Source organism: Protopterus annectens, chromosome 1.part0, assembly GCF_019279795.1.
Source record: "Protopterus annectens isolate FY-2018-M chromosome 1.part0, PAN1.0, whole genome shotgun sequence".
Classification (NCBI taxonomy): Eukaryota; Metazoa; Chordata; order Ceratodontiformes; family Protopteridae; genus Protopterus; species Protopterus annectens.
Genome location: NC_056725.1, coordinates 732172552 through 732189762, shown reverse-complemented (window position 1 = coordinate 732189762; position 17211 = coordinate 732172552). Strand labels below are relative to the sequence as shown.

Here is a 17211-nt window from a genome sequence, read left to right as displayed (position 1 = left end):
CAAAGAGAGAGTTCCCAAATTAATATTAAACATTACTGCTGGGCCAGCTTGGATGACATCACTCTGTCACCTGGCGTAGTACCCAGGCTAAAAGAAAAACTAAGAATTTTAACATCTATGTGTTAAGAATACATACCTCTCAGATGTTTGCTCAGAACTGTGCAGCTGCTAAAAAGTCATAAAGCAATCAAACACTTTACATTTTAAACCTAGTAATTACTTTTCAGAGAATAGAAAAACATCTAGCTCTAGACATTGTGTCTGCTTGCTGCATTGAAACTAACTTTTATAGCACATCGTAAATCGCTTAATTTCAACTTTTCTTGAAGTTCTTCCATGTTCCAGCAGGGTATGCTGTGGTTACATTCTTGAAGCTATGTACTGTACAAATCCTGTTCAACAGACACTTCTGTACCAGTAGTTTAATATACACATAACATATAGTTCTCTTACATTTGTAAGACAAGCATATGAATCATGTTATTCACAAATGACCTATGATTATTTACAAAATTCCAGATAGCTGGGCTGGCGGTGTCATATCATACAATATCTTAAATTAGAAACTGAAAACCTAAACAGAATTCTTTAGATAACACTGCCACCTTTAGACTGGTTCCACTTCAGTCATCAATTACTTTGTAAGGATATACCGGTTACATTAAAAATGGGATACTATGTCAAATGGTGAAAACTACACTTTTACTAGAAAAATATGTATGATGGGAATGGAGGGCGGGGTAAGGCAAAATTACATGAGTTCTATTATATTTGTAGAGATCAAGCTTACCCTTCATTGCCAATGGACTTGCAGGGATGCATTTATATAGGCCACGTTATAACAGCTGCTCTACATGCAGACACTTTACTTTGGTGGAGAATTTGCAATACTCACCGAAAAGACATTAAAACAATCTAGCTGGAAAAATAGATGCTTCTTTGCTTTTATCATCACATAGAAGAGACTGGATTTAAAGGATTACTACTAATGGATATGGATGATTATGTTATTTTAGGAACACAGATCCTGTTTTCTTTTGGGGCATTAAAGTCAACTTGAGAGTTGAGAAAACTGAACTATTACCAAATATTAAGCAATGGCACTTTTGATCAATAAATCAGACTGCAACTGAAACAACTGTCATGCACAGTGTGATGCTGCAGACAGAATGGCATTTGATTTTGCCCTTGTTTTTAACGGTGGTACGTATTCATTCATCAGAGCACAGTATTACTCATTTATCCCAGATAACAAGCATGCCATACTCAGTCACCTAGAAATTATACCAAAGGTTGTAGAGCTGTCTCATGCAAAAGAGGCTGACAGCTCTCAGTGTGCATGGTTAACTACCTTTTTTTCTGGGTATGGGGGGGGGGGCATTTTGAAAATGTTCATGCTTATTGCAATTATCTTTTTTATTTATGTGAAAAGTGTTGATTATGAAGCTTCATGAATCTAGGAAAAAGCATTACATTACAAAATGTGCATACTGAAAGTAGAATAGAAACACTACCAGTGATCACAAATGAAGAAAATAGGATAATGAAGTCATTGTATTAAAAGATTTTGGGGATATGGATGATAGGCTGCTTGAAGAGAGTAAGACATTCTGAGGTATTTAAACTTCCTTTTTATTCTAAGTGTAGGCATGTGTTTATTGCTTACAAAATCATTTTTGCTAAGCATCTGCAGAAGCTTTAAGCATGTCAACAACAGAAACAGCATGTGATGAAAGTCTGAGTGCGTGTGAAAAAGTGTCTACCCATTTGAAAACCTGTCATTTCTCAGTCATCAGGAAACACCTGTCTTGAGTGATGCTTCACAGCATCAGACTGGAGGGACTGTGAATGGAGAGGTGTAAGATGGAAAAAATGTTCAGTGTATACATAACATTTTCTTTTGTTGGAATTCATCTTGTTTCATGATGGACCCTGACAGACTTTGGCTGTCTTTAAAGATTCTTAGTACGCAAAATAATTCTGTGGTTTAATTTTAAGCTTTAATTGGTCAATATAGCTTAATAGATACAAAATGTTTTGCTTAGAAGCTTTTACAATATAAAAATAATGAAGTTTCCTGTGTCTGAGGAGACCAGGCCTTGATTGCTTAGTCTTCCACATACACGTGTTCTTTTACAATGGAGGAGATCATTCTACTCTACTGAACTGTGTTGAAGTTATTTTTGACCTTAACACATCATACCTTTTTCTTTGACTATTCCTGCAATGCTATTTATTTTCCATTATAAAACTGATACGTCAGTTATTCCAATAACACAGTATTACCTTTCACATATTCTGCATGATAGTTCTTCTGAACATACATTTCTAACTTGCAATGTACATACACACACTGATAATTTTCAGGTGGATTTTGAATGCAGTCACTGCTTTTCATCCATATTTGAAGCCATCACATATTTTCCAAAATATTTCACTACAATAAAAACAATCAACAAAAAACTATATATCCCAACCCCTTTTAGCTCACAAACACACAGAACTATGTACACTTTCCAAAAAAGAAAGTTATTCTTGGATATACAGGCACTTCCCCAAATAGACAGCTAGACGCATAGGTTTTCACCCATTATAAAGTTAGGTTTAATTATGATGGAAGTGCATGTTAGAGCCTCTGTTATATTTAATATTAAATACTAAAGCTGCTGGGGATATAAATACTCACACAAATATTCACTTTCTTTGCTATCAAAGTTCATTTTCACTAAATCGCTTGCCAGTATCCCTGTAAACACTGATTATGCAGTCTCTTATACAAATGCTACAGAGCGTATTGTGGAGTCATTTCCTCTAGTTGCCTGTACCTGTAGGCTCACTGTCTCTAGATGCAGGTATGTGCTGAAGGGAAAATGCCACAAACAGCTTTACACGTGCATGAAATGGCTCTTTTTAAATGCGAGTAACTGCCATTTTCAAGCTTTCCATTTTCAATAGTTTTCCTAGAAAAGAAGTTCCCGTATGTGTAACATGCACTAAATGAGTTTATACTTCCACCTGTATAACAACTGGGAAATTATATTTTAATATACACATAGTATGATCAATTCACTCTTATATTCTACCAGCAGTCCAACATCACATTATATTGATCATATCCGTATGCCTTATTGTTACAATATAAATTATGGAAAACTTACAGTCAAGAAAAAAAAAAAACATTCACATCTTCATATTATTTTTATTAACTGGGGTAGAATTTTTCCTTCTCCTCAATCTGTTTTACATCCAAAATTTCTTCAGTCCTCCAGGAAAAAAAAAATTTAATTGCAGCTGAATATAGTGCCTCCAATCTCATACCTGCTTCTCAAACTCCCTTGAGTATAGGGATTAACTCATTTCTTTTCTGCCAGGTATACAGTGAACACTCATTCTCCATAAACACTGCTGATGCATTAGCTTTATTAAATATAGGTATTGACTTCTTTTTCATGGCCTGATTTGCAACATACAATGGAGTCGCCTTTCATTAACAAGTCCGGCTGCAGAATACGAGTCAGGTTGCACATCTAAACAATCCTACCTTGGTTTGTGATTTACTGTGGAATTGACTGGTAAGATAAGTTTTATTTGAATTTGTATTTTATTTATCATCACCGTTTTTCACTGTTTGTAGGTAGAAAGGGATAGCTTAACAAGATTTACTTTGATTAATATTTTGTTGTTTCACCTTTAATTTCACTGTTCGTTCATTAAAAAAAGGATAGGTTTTAAACAGGCAACTCTAGCCATCCCAAGGGGCATAGACAGCTATAAATTCACAGACTGCAGAGAGAAAAATCCAGAGAATATCTGGACAATCCTACCTCAGTTTTATTGATATTTACTGTTAAAAAGAAGTATGACAGAGTTTTTGTCTGGCTTGCAGGACTTGTATGGTCAGAACAACTTCCTTAATATATTAATTAGTTGTATATTGCTTGTGTGATTTTTGTCATAGAAGTTGATTTAATTTTCTTTGAATTCTCCGGATACTGATTTTAATTATTCTTTTCTTTTGCAATATTTTATTCATTTGAAGCTGAATATGGATTCCTTAAATGAGTATGCAATTAACGATTTGCTAATGTACAAATATCTTGTACAGTGTAATAAATGCTATGCATATTTAAAGGTAACAGCTGATAACACTGGTGATCTGTGTCCCTCATGTCAAAAGTCAAATGATTGCTTACCATTGTTAGAGGTAAATCTACACTTAATGATGATGATTGCACTTGTGCAATTGGCATGGCTTGGAGAACTGCTGCTACGTTTTATTTTATTTTACATTTGTTAACCGGGAAAGTCCGAAGGGAACCATATCCATTTTCAGTGGAGGCCCGGGGAGAAAAGCTCCAATAGCATGTCATATACAAAGATATAGGTTCCATAGAAACATACATTATGTATAGATTAACAATTCCTTTAGTAAAGTCAACATACAGCATTCTAGTAGTAGGGTTTATATAGAATATAAAATATAAACACAAGAAAAATATTTTTTTTGTCTTTCTAAATTATGAGTACTCTCAATATTTTGTTACAGAAATAACCAGTGATTGTTAAGCTTTACAGTGAAAGGAATTAGGGGACCTTTAGTAGAATCCTAGAACATGGTATTGATGCAAATTAACCTGGGGAGTAGCATGAACAAAGCCAATTGTTTGAGAAGTGGGTTCTCAGGAGTTTCTTAAATTGAATAATGGAGGTAGTGCAGGTTATTTGGCTGGGTAGTGAGTTCCAGACTTTGGCAACAGTGCAGGCAAAGAGAGATTTGCTAGCATCATTTTTGTGTCTGGTAACCCTTATTAGGTTCTGAGAACTAGATCATAAGGCTCTGGTAGGGATATGGGGGTTAATTACATTTTGAAGTGCAGGATTTTTTCTGGAAGGTAGAAGACATTATGTGGTATTGTGAGTTAATTAAACAGAAGTAGCTGAGGTAGATTGAGCCAACTGAGTTGGTTAAGGGCAAAACAGTGGTGGGATTTGTATGAGGTTTCAGTAGCAAACTTGGCTATTTTGTTATAACAAGATTCCATTTTGTTCAGATCACTCTGGCGGAGATTAGTAAGAATGAGAGAGGCATAGAGAAGGATGGATAAGAGATGAGTTCTTGCAGTAGTAGCTTTGGTTTGTTTAGTTATAAAGTGTTTGTTCCTATACAGAAGTTCTAGTTTTTTATTAACTTTCTTAATGCTTTATGCTATATGGATGTCAAATTTGAGGTTATTGTCTATTTCTACACCTAAAAGTTTAGTGTGAGCAGTTGGAGTGATTTGAATGTTATCTTTGGAGTGAATGGTGAAAGTGTTGTTGGGGGGGGGGGGGCATGACCTGGGCCAAAAAGAATTAATTTCGTTTTTTGGGGGATACGAATAAGTTTGATGTTTGTGAACCATGTTTCAGCTAGAGTAAAAGTGTTTTGGGTGAGGATTTGCAGTTCCTTTAATGCGGGGTTGGCACTTATAAGGGTGGTGTCATCTGCGTATTGTACTACTGATGCTGTGAGTGAGGAGGAATTGATCTGGTTGGTGAATAGTGAGAACAATAGTGGGCCAAGGATGGATCCTTGAGGGACACCTATGGATACTGGTAGCAGGGGGGACAGCTGGTCATGCCATAGGACTGCTTGCTGTCGACCAGATAAGTAGCTAGTAAACCATGATATAGTGGAGGGGCTGAGGCTTAGGGTAGATAAAGTTTGGAGAAGAATGTTATGGTCTACCATGTCAAAGGCTTTAGATAAGTCTAAGAAAATGGAAGCTACAAATAGTCCCTTGTTTCTATTGTGCTTAACTATATCTGTAAATGATAGTAATGCTGAAGGATGGTCTAAAGACATGCTGAGTTTTGGAGATAAAGTTGTTTTGCAAGAGGTACTGAAGTAGTTGGGAATGTACAACTCTCTAATATCTTGAATAGAGGTGAGAGTATTGTGATTGGTAGGTAGTTGGTGAGTTCTAAGGAGTTGCCCCTTTTGTGCAGTGGAATAGTGTGTGATGTTTTCCACAAGGTGTGGACTTTGAATTCTGCAAGTGACCTGTTTATGAGGATGGACACGGGATAGGCTATGGCGTCTGCTGCTATCTGAAGGAAATCAGCTGGTAGGGTGACAGCAGCTAGTGTGGTTGGTTTTAGTTTCTTAAGGAGCTTTGAAATAACTTTAGTGGGTACAGGGTGTAGGGAAAGTTGGTGGTATTGTTTCGAGTAGTAGGGTGGGTTTTGCTAGCACCTGGTATAGGGCTGCTAGTGGTATTGAGGGCATTGGTAAGGGTTTGGAATGTTTCGGTAAAGAACTTGTTAAATTGTGTGGGAATGTAGTTATGGTTGTTTGTTAGTACTGGAGTTGGGGTGGTGGCTTTACCTGGGTGGATTATGCCATTTATTGTAGCCCAACATTTCTTAGGGATGTTGGCATATTTTTCCTGCATGTTTTTGTAGTAGTTACGTTTGTCTAGTTTGATTTGTTTTTTGGCTTGGTTTCAAAGTTCTTGGTAGGTTTGCCTCAGATTACTGGTTTTGTTCTTTTGATATCGACTCCAGGCCAGATCCCTCTCTTTCATTGTAGTCTTAGTATCTTTAGTTAGCCATGGAGCATAGTTAGCTTTTAGTCTCATAGTTCTGGAAGTGGCATGACAGTTTAGGATTTGCAGGAAAGTGGAGTTAAAGTACTGTACGGCGTAATCTAGAGATAGTAGTTTTAGGGGTGTCCAGTTACAGCTTTGTAGTGAATTGATGAAGTCAGTTGTTTTAAAGGTCTTTTTGTTACATATTACTCTGAGGTTGGGTTGGCTTATGTAATGGGGTCTGTTCCAAATTAGGTAGGTTGGTTGATGATCACTTACACTGTCAGGTAGACAGCCAGAGTGCCATGCTGAAGTGGGGTCAGATACCAGAATCCAGTCTAAGATGGATTCGCGTTTTGAGGTTTTGTCTGTTCTGGTTGCGGTGGATATAATTTGGGTAAATCTATGGAGGTTAATGTGGGTAGTTGGAGTGTGGCTAGAGCAGTTCAGCCAGTCAATATTAAAGTCACCTAGTAGTACAGTTTCTTGTGGCATGGAGTTTGAGATCCAGTTTAGCAGGTTTTCCATTATAGTAGTGTTATTGCCTGGTGGAATGACGCCACCTGAAATAATAATATGTTTGTTTGAGTTTAGTTTTAATTGGGCAAGGATTAGTTCAATGTCTTTGATTTCTTGGGTTTTATAATCAATTTGTTCAATGGTGAGATGATTTTGGAACAATATCGCTATGCCACCTCCCTTTTTTTCTACTCTATCTCTGCGTATTATGTTATAGCCAGGGGCTGTAATCTCATTATTATGGTGTTCTGATTTAAGCCATGTTTCTGTTAGCACTGCTATTTCTGGTTTATATACAGCTAGAAGGGCATGAAGGTCCTGGATTTTGTAAAGTATACTTCTTGCATTTATGTTAATGAAGAGGAGAGAGGAGGTAGGTCTATAGTATAGGGGGTTTTGCTGATTAGTGTCTGTGTAGGGTGTTGTGGTGGGCTGTGGATTAGGGTGAATGTCACCATGCGAATGAATTTCTGAAGTAAGTGAAGATACAGTTTAGTCAGTTTGTGTAGCAATTTCGTATATTTTAATGAGGAGTGAGGGCTAGTTCTGACTGACAGTTTGTAGTGGGAGTAAGAGACTGATCTAGAGGAGGTGAGGTCTAGTGGTGAGATAGGGAAGTTATAAAGTTTCAGGGGAGTGGATAGAGGTTCGGTTTGCCATTGTGGGAGGTACTGATATGTAGTTGAGTGTGGTAAGAGCAGAGCAGGAGAAAGGTGATGATGGTACATAGGTAGAGTAGTGCTTTTATTAAGTGGGACTGTTGTTTATAGTTCATCATGTCTGGTGAAGTGTGTTTAAGGGTAGTAACAAAGTAAGTGGGTTTGATATACTAATAATGAGTGATAGTAAAGGTGTGGTGAAGGTGTTGGTTTGTAAGTAATGTGTGTGGTGTGAAACTCTAAATGGGTGGGAGGGAACTTATAGAGGGTGTGGTGTATAACTATAAATGTAATTGATATGGGGTGGGTGAGAATGGGGTAGGGGAGCGGAGTGACCATAGCAAACGAAGCGGGGCAGAGCCAGTAGTCCAAGACACTGGAGAGTTTGGGAGACTATCAGTGTTATGTGAAAGAGAGCCTATTGCTGCAATATGTATCCTATATGGGAGGAAGATAGGTATGTGGCAGTTAAGTAACCTTACACTAAATTCAAATAAAATAGTATATCAGAGATGTGTTGTGTAATTCAGGGAGCTGGAGTGTGGGCAGGATGGGTAGGAAGAGGCAAAGGTGCACTCTAGATTATAGAGGAAAAGTAGTGCAGTATAACTAAGAAGGTAACAGATATATGGGGGGGTGATGCCTGACACTAATCTGTGATGCAGCGTTTGACCACACTAAAGTCAGTCAGCTGTCCTTAAGGGAATACACTATGTAAAGTACACTAAACCAAGAAAGTTAACATACATTCACTACTTTCAGGCTATGGTTCTCTCAAACTTCTTTGCTGGGTCCACAGTATTTTCTGGGCGATTCTTCTTAACTGATGTAGGTATTTGATGGGAGGGGGGAACCCTTAAATAATGGCTACAAATGGTCATGAACATGCTAGCAGGCACAACAGCAGCATCTATGGAGAGGCTAGGACAGTTTCAATGATGACTGGACTGATGAGATAAATACTGTTAGGCAAAGAGCAAATGGAACACATTTAAGAAATGATGCATCTATTGTCTGTAAAGATCATTCAAACCCCTATGAAACAAGGCAATGCACCTGACAACTTCGGAATTCTGGATGCAAGTATTTAGCAATCTGAGGATCCAGATTGTTTAGAAGGAAACAAAAAAAAAAAAAAAGAAAAAAGGAAGATGTTCAGAACAAATAACAAGGAAGAATAAGAAACTGACTAATGTCTGTAAAGTAAAGAGAATATATACTAAAAAGAACACCGCTTTATTATGCAACACAGATTACAGGGAATGATATTTTCTATCAGAAAACCTTCAGTCTACAGAAAAAGGCATAAGTTTTCCAAAAGAGAAGGCAGAAATAAGAGGCAAGGGGCAGGTGAAAAAGAAGAAATCAAAATTGAATGTGGAAGGATTGAAGTGCATTACTGCAAGAAATACGAAAAGAAAGACAAATGTTGACTACATGGCTCAAGCTGCAGATTTACAATGCCAACTGTATGAGAATTTAATACACAATGAAAACAGTGGGATTAATAAGACTAATGGTGATGAAGATATGGCCTTCGTAACAATTGATAGAGCAGATATTAGTGAATTAGAAGTTGAAGATTCTTCAGAGCTGGTCAGCAAAGATATTCTTGTAATTGGAGATTCAGTTATTAGAGGAACTGATAGTTTTATTTGCAGAGAAGATAACGAACATCAAATAGTGTTATGCTTGCCTGGAGCAAAAACAGATGATACGAGTCAAGCCGTGGAACTCCTTAACGCAAGGAATTATGGATCTGTTTCAGTACAAATGATCTCATCCACAAGGATTCTCTGCCTGTTAGTAGGGAACTGACAGCCCTCTTAGATAGTACAGCTTGCAGTGGTGTTAGGACATATTTTTCAAAAATCACCTAAAGAAAGGATAGCCAGTTCACTGTAAATGAAAAGACTTTTTGGGCAAGTACCTACATGGAAAAATGCCCTGTTTTGAAAAATGGAAATGTGTTCAACATCCAAGCCTAGTTTTGGGCATAAGTGTTCAGACATGATGGTGTGCATTTGTCAAGATCAGGGAAGAGAATTTTTGCAGCAGATATTTTGCAATATTTGACAAACACTACACAGGATTTTTGTCAGGTTGAAAATTTAACAGTTCACAGACATCAACATTTGATGCATCTCTGGTGGTTGTTAATGCTAGGAGCATTGATAATAAAGTTTTTGTATTGGAAAAATTGCTATATTCCCACAAGCTTGATGTGTTATTGCTTGTGAAACATGGTTAAACAATGACTAGAAACCAGTTCTGTGATGGTATAAATGTTTTTACTGTAAAGACATTCTAACAAAAAAATCAGGTGGAGGAATTATCCTTGGGATTAAAAACAGTTATGAGACCTGCGATTATTACATGTTCAATGATAATACCAATACTATAGACTGTGTAATTGTGACAATAAAGACAAGCCTGGAGCATAAAACAATTGGAGTGCAGAGACCACCAAAGTCAACTGCAGATGACCTAGAGGAATTCATACATTTCTTGCATGAAACACAGGAGGGAAGAATAATATTAGCTGGGGACTTAAATTTACCAGAAATAGACTGGAATAATATTGATTCAACAACATTAGTAAGGAAATTATTTACAGCGTATATTCAGGAACAACAACTGCTTCAGACTGTAAAAAAAACTACCAGGGGATGGAATGTACTAGACATTGTGTCCCTAAAGAAATTACTGTTACTTCAAGTTTTACCACCACTTATGTGCAGTGATCATGGGGTGATAAATGTTAATTTATTGCTAGGTAATTCTGCCAAAGCGAAATCTAAACCAATGCACAGAAGGGTAATTACAGATTATTTAGAAGCAAAACAGTCACTATGTAAAACTAACTGGAGTGAGGTGTTTAGTGGAAAAACTGAAGGAGGAATATGGAAAGTTTTGAAAAAGAAACTGAGTGTAAAAAAACAAAAAAAATGTTTAACATCAGGATCTAGGCATACATCAGGGGATACATTTCCATAAGAACAAGATATCTGATTAAGGTGAGAGACAAAAAATGTAAGAAATGGAAGTGAAGTCAAACTACAACTTTGACAACTGAAATAAACTTACTGGACAAACAGATCAAGTATAGTCTGGGACAAGATCAAGAAAAATTTGAAGAACATTTATATAAAGATATTGAGAATAATAGGGAACCTTTTTAAAGGTGCATAATATGTGGAAGGCATAAAGACATACAAATTGATAAACTGTGTGCAGATTCTAAAATTTATTCTCAGATGCAACAGATTAAAGATATATTTACAAAATCTTATGCAAAACAGTTTGGCTCCACAAAAGGGGTGATACGTTGTCCCAGTGACATCCAGGTAACCTCAAATACTGGAATTAAATTAGATTATGCTGAAAAAGAACTGCACAAACTGGATCCTAACAAATCACAGGGAGGAGACAGAATTAGTAACAATGACCTGAGAATGCTTCAGCAAGAACTTACAGTAGCATTCTATCTATTATTCACTAGGTCTTATGAATATGGGGAGATTCCGCAAGATTGGAGATATGCACTTATTAAGCCTGTATTTAAGGGAAAGGGGAGTAGGACAAACCCAGAGTCATATAGACCCTTAAGTCTACTTTCATGTTGTATGAAAACAATGGAGAAGATAATATTGGATAAGTTATTGTCAGGACTGGATAGGTTGGGACTTGAAACCATATCTCAGCATGCATATGGTGAAAATAGATCTATTACCACCTGTAACATGATGTTTTATAACAATATAATAACAGCTATGAATAAAAAAATGTGCTGTGATACAATTTATATAGATTTAACCAGCATTTGACAGGGTCATACACAAAATGCTGATCAGTAAATTACAACTACTAGGTACTTATGTACTCTTGATAAGATGGACAGCTGCATGGCTTACGGATAGGACATGGCAAGTATCATACAGCAACTGGACAGGTGAAATTCTTGGTTACAGTCTGGGTGTACCACAGGGCTCTGTCCTAGAACCCTACTTGTTTAGATTGTATCTTTCAGACTTAACTTTTTCATCCAAGATGCTCTACAGTCTATATGCAGATGACTTGAAATTGGGTAAACTGATTAACTGCATTACGGATAAGGCATGCCTGCAAAATAACTTGACTAAATTGACCATTATGGCACAGGAGAATAATATGCTGATAAATACATCAAAAACTAAGCGTATGAGATTTGGGAGACATAAATTGAAATGTGAATATTTAATACAGCACACAGTGATAGAAACTGTAGCCTCATTTAAGGACCTGGGTATCTAGCTATGAGTTTTTCTAGTCACATCAACCAATTGGTTAAATGACAGTTACAGAACTATAGGTTGTATAAAAAGATTTATAAACTCTAGGAAATCAAAAATGAAGTCACTGTTAATTACATTAGACCCAAACTTGAGTATGGAATGACAACATGGAAACCTTATAAGAAAACAAGCATGAGTAAACTGGAAAGAGTATAGTGGAACTATACCAAGGGCATCCATGGATGTGAACATTTATATCTAAACTTGTACAGTGCCTTTTACAGATATCTAAGAGGAGATCTTATTCAGGTATATACAGCATTTAGAGACAGCTACCTCTGGGAATGTTTGGGGTTATCAAAAAGTACTAGAGAATCATCAGACAAACTATGTAGAAGATTCTATAGGAATGAGATGTGTAATAATTGGTTCTCTAACAGAGTAGCTGATGCATGGAACAGCCTACCAAGTTACATTAAAGCACGTTCTAGTTTAGATATTTTTTAAGAACAGCCTGGACACTTATTATGGGAACAAGTGTTTTGGTATATTGGGAAGCTATAAGGGCATTAATGCCCATGCTTGAAATGTTTGTATGCCCCAGTGGCCTAATGGATAAGGCATTGGCCTCCTAAGCCAGGGATTGTGGGTTCGAGTCCCATCTGGGGTGATATAATCTTTGAAGCCCGGATAGCTCAGTCGGTAGAGCATCAGACTTTTAATCTGAGGGTCCAGGGTTCATGTCCCTATTTGGGCATGTGTTTCTTTAAGGGGTGGGAGGTTGGCATAATGGGTAAGGTGTTTACCTTACAAACATAAGGTGCAGGGTTTGATTCTCACATGAGGTAATTGGCTAGGCTGAAAATGGCCCACAAGGGCAGTTAGCCTAGTACTAGCCTATGAACCTATGAACCTATGTATTTGTGCTTCCACAAAATTAATGAAATTTATTCCTGCAGTTTTATTAGCTCATCTGAATAACGACTTAAAGATATTTCTATTTCCAGCTTTTCGTCATTTGATTTTATACATTAGTTCAGTGTAGCACCTTAGTTTTAACACATATGAATGCATTTCATTTATTTTCCTCTAAATTACTGGAAGCTATCTTCTGTATCAAAGCTGACACCTGAACTGATTGTTGCTGAACATCTGCAAGACTCTTCACCACCAGAGTTTTTTTTCCCCTCTCCTTTTCTAGTTGATTTTCTCTTGCTTTCTCAAGATTTCTTCTTTGCTGACATCCAGACACTGCAGTGACTAACCAGTTAACTGACTTTTACCCATATTGTTAGCATTTACTGGCTCCTTACGACAGCTTTATTTTTTACACTAACAGTTTGCTTTTCAGAGTAGTGCAGCCATCTTACCAACTGGCTTGAATTTAATAGGATTGACCAGGAGTTTATTGGTGTAGTTCCAACTACACAGAATAGGGAAACTGATTTTTAATTTTTGCTGTGGATCAGTAATATTCTTACCAGATTTGAACAACAGAAGCATACATGATTATATTAAGGTAAAAAAGGTTATTTGTTAGGGCAGTGAATAGAGTAGACAAAGAAGAGAAACTTATAGTTCCCCAATGTCACATTTGCGAGGATCAGCTAGTGAGTTACTGGAGTATTACCTGGTATGTTCTGTTGTTAAGCTAACGTTTGAACCATTCCAATGTATTAAAGCCAAAGTTAAGATTTCCAAGGTTAAGTAGAAGTGGGTTGTTGTTGTGTCTTTCGGCTTTTCCCGGTTAGGGGTCACCACAGCGGAACTCCGGTCCGCTAATGATTGGCAGTAGATTTTTACATGCCGAGTAGTTGCCAGCCCTGACGCACAACCTTCAAGAAGGTACGTCCATTCACGCATATCTACACACAGAAGACGCTTTAGCTGAGAATCGAACAGGACAATGTCTTACTGTGAGGCGACAACGATATCGTAGCACCACCACCGCAGTGTTAAGTAGAAGTGGGTGATGTACAATTTCAAAGTCCCTACACCAGTCAGTAAAATGTCCCTCTGTAAGAAGACTATAATCAACATTATTGAACATGGTATCAGTTGAGGTGCATAGGGCAGTCAGTATGCTGAATGAGTTGCAAAAACCCATGTTCAAGGGCTGCTCATAGACTAGTTTTCCAAATATCTGTCAGTGGCACAGCTGAGCTATAAGCCTGCAGATGTTGCTGTCTTTTGGTCTGGAAACCCTAAGTGGGATTGCAGTGACATGTTTGAAAGGGGCAGAAGAGAGTGAGGACAGATTATGAATACTTGGTGAGCAGTTTGCTGATGGGTACATAAGCCTAAGGAAGGCTGGATGGACATTGGAAAATTTAAAATTCAAGCCTAGAAGTAAGGTTGCTTAACTGTTTTTTTTAAACTTTCTTCCCTGTTACTTGTTTAAAATGGAATTAATTTAATTTTGCTTCCTTCCTCGTTACGTTTAAAATGGAATTTTATTTAAATTTTTTTTTTTTTGCTTTTACTTATGAATTATTGCAACCAGATTTGTAAGACAAAGAGCAGCTGTGTTCCAATCATTTATCGAGCCGAAAATTGTTGGCAGACTGTGTTCTAAAGTGTGTGTGTGTGTGTGTGTGTGTGTGTGTGTGTGTGTGTGTGTGTGTGTGTGTGTGCGTCACTGAAGTGTGTGATGCCTTTCAGAGGTTTCCCAGTGGTTGAGTGAAATTGCTGAAGAGCAGGTGACAGGACGACTGCATGACAAAACGAACGCTCCTCTTGCACAAAGCAAGCCCCATGACAGTGGCTGCCGTACAGTTAATGTTTAACACACACCCTCGCCAGACTGAACAGATTATTGTTTTCCATGTTTTGAGCATCTGTTACAGCTGTAAAACAACTGTCTGGCACCTTGTACTCTCTCACTTTCATCCCTTGAGCTATCAAATATCATCAATTAACTAAATCGCAAAACTTGCACTCCTTTGAACTACTACTCAGTACAGTGCCTTAACAATGGTGTTACAGGAAACTAGACCCAGTGCTAAAGTAATCCTGCTATAGACATTATTATTTCGTCGAGCACAGCTCAGCTGATGTATTTCAAAATAACGGACATACAGCCACAAAAACATAAGTTGACATTAAAGCTGTCAATTGAGTATATAACGAAAATCATTAACTGTATTTTTAAAAACAGTTTGTTGAAACAGCCGCTCTTTGCAAAATGCATTACTTGCAATTATATCACTCTTACAAAGTGCAGTCATGAAAGGCATGAAGGGCTTTACCATTCCCATCCTGAAAAAGTATGACCTGTGCAACACGGGAGAGTCGCACTTAGAACTGCATCCAAAGTTGCCATGCATCCAGATTTTCAAGAAAGGTGACTTAGCTTTATGAGAACTGAGAAGCAGCTCCTGCGTTTATTTTACCTTACAGTAACGTCCCAAAAATAAGGCGCCCATGAGTACAAATGACTGTCCTCTCTCTTCCTGCCTGATACACGATGGCACACAGTAGTAATTAGCAGAGATGAGGGTTTGAGAGTTTCCAGTGAGAGACTGTATCAAAAACTTTTAATACTTCTAGGAAGATGGTGGAAACGAGGCTTGAATGTTGACAGTATTAATGAAGTTTAGCAAAACAGTTCTGCTGTGATGAAGAAAGAGGCAATGCTGGGTTGAAGATAGAAGCTGACTATTTATTATACAACTGAGAACTTGTGTATGAATACATTTTTCTAACATTTTTGATAGGGAGATAAAATTGCAATTGGCCTACAGTTTGAAAGATCTGAATTGATTCCATCCTTGTGCAGTGGAATGATGCTTTTTTTTTTCCATAGTGAGGGAACTTTATAGTTAGACATGGCTCAATTTATAAGAGCTGATACAGGATATTCAGTAAGCGGATCAAGTTGGCATGATATAATGTCCAGAATGTTGAAACCCATTCCATTGAGACCATAAAAACAAACATTGCATTTGTTAAAAGCAGACACAATCAAAGTTCAATCCATGAATTACCATGTTAGGCCAGCAGTTCAGACATCACCATGTATACAGGCATGTATGTATTTATATAGTGTACACAGTGTATTTAAATCGTTGTATGCGTGGACATCTGAGCTGCTGGCTACCATGGTATTCGGTGGTTTAATTTCGATCATGTCGGCTTTTGACAAATGCAACATTTGACGTTCTGGTCTCAGCTGAGTGGGTTTCAACTTTATGGCCCTTCGATCATGTCAACTAGATCCCAATAGCCACCGTGTTATTTGCCAGTTAGATTGTAAAGGGCAGGTGCAGTACCCTTTAAATGCTGAGAAAAATGCAGCAAGTGCGTACAACTGTGACTTGGGCATTTGATTTAAAGGAGTTACAGGAGAGCACTGCGGATATAATTTGTTAACAAGGTCTTATATGGTTGAAATAATGGCAAAATTATGAATGTCTCTATAGGGAGAAGGAGAATAATAATATGGGTAGTCCGATGCCACCTGTAAACCATTTATTTTCTTTCCAAAATTGTTTGGGGGAATTTCCCTTAGATAAGTGTGTTTTTCTACAGAATCCCTAGCAATTCTAGCACTTTTTCTAAGGTCATCATATTGTTGATTTTGCTGTTCATAAGATGCTGTTCATAGATTAGTACTAGGACAACTGCCCTTGTGGGCCATTTTAAGCCTAGCCAATTACCTTATGTGAGAATCAAACCCTGCACCTTGTGTCTCCAAGGTAAACACCTTAACCATTATGCCTTCCTCCCACCAAAAGTTCCCAAGATTTGTCTGTAGTAATAAGTTTTTGTCATAGTTAGCGAGTGACAAAACTATCCTGTTAGTCTCCTTATGACAGGCAAGATCATATCTTGTGCGTGAGGAAATTTGTTAATGAAGTAGGAAATGGCATTATTTGGATCATTATGTTAATACAATGGCATCCATTCAGTGGTCAGTAAATGCAGAGAAGCATGACTTCTTTGGACTCAGATCTGCCTGTAATAAGTCGTAGGTGCTTTTTCTTTGTACTGAAGGGCCAATCAGATGGTATAAGGCAATGATCACCTTAGGTTATTAGGAAGGGTAAGTACTTGAAGGCACCCATGTTTTTTATGTTGGTTAGTATGAAATCCAGTGCATGTTTGGTCTTGCTTGGTTGTTGAACTCTCTCCTCCAATTTGTATTGGAAGAGCATTCTGTTCAGGGTATGGGACGTGGGGCCTGTGGCA

At 37.5% G+C, this 17211-nt stretch overlaps 2 non-coding genes across 2 annotated transcripts; both read left to right on the top strand.

The window, feature by feature from the left end:
* Positions 1 to 12618: 12618 nt before the first annotated feature.
* On the top strand, positions 12619 to 12691 carry TRNAR-CCU. Its single transcript has one exon. It is a non-coding gene; the product is annotated as a tRNA-Arg (tRNA).
* A 14-nt stretch (positions 12692 to 12705) lies between these two features.
* TRNAK-UUU lies at positions 12706 to 12778 on the top strand. The gene has a single exon. It is a non-coding gene; the product is annotated as a tRNA-Lys (tRNA).
* The last annotated feature ends 4433 nt before the right edge of the window (positions 12779 to 17211 follow it).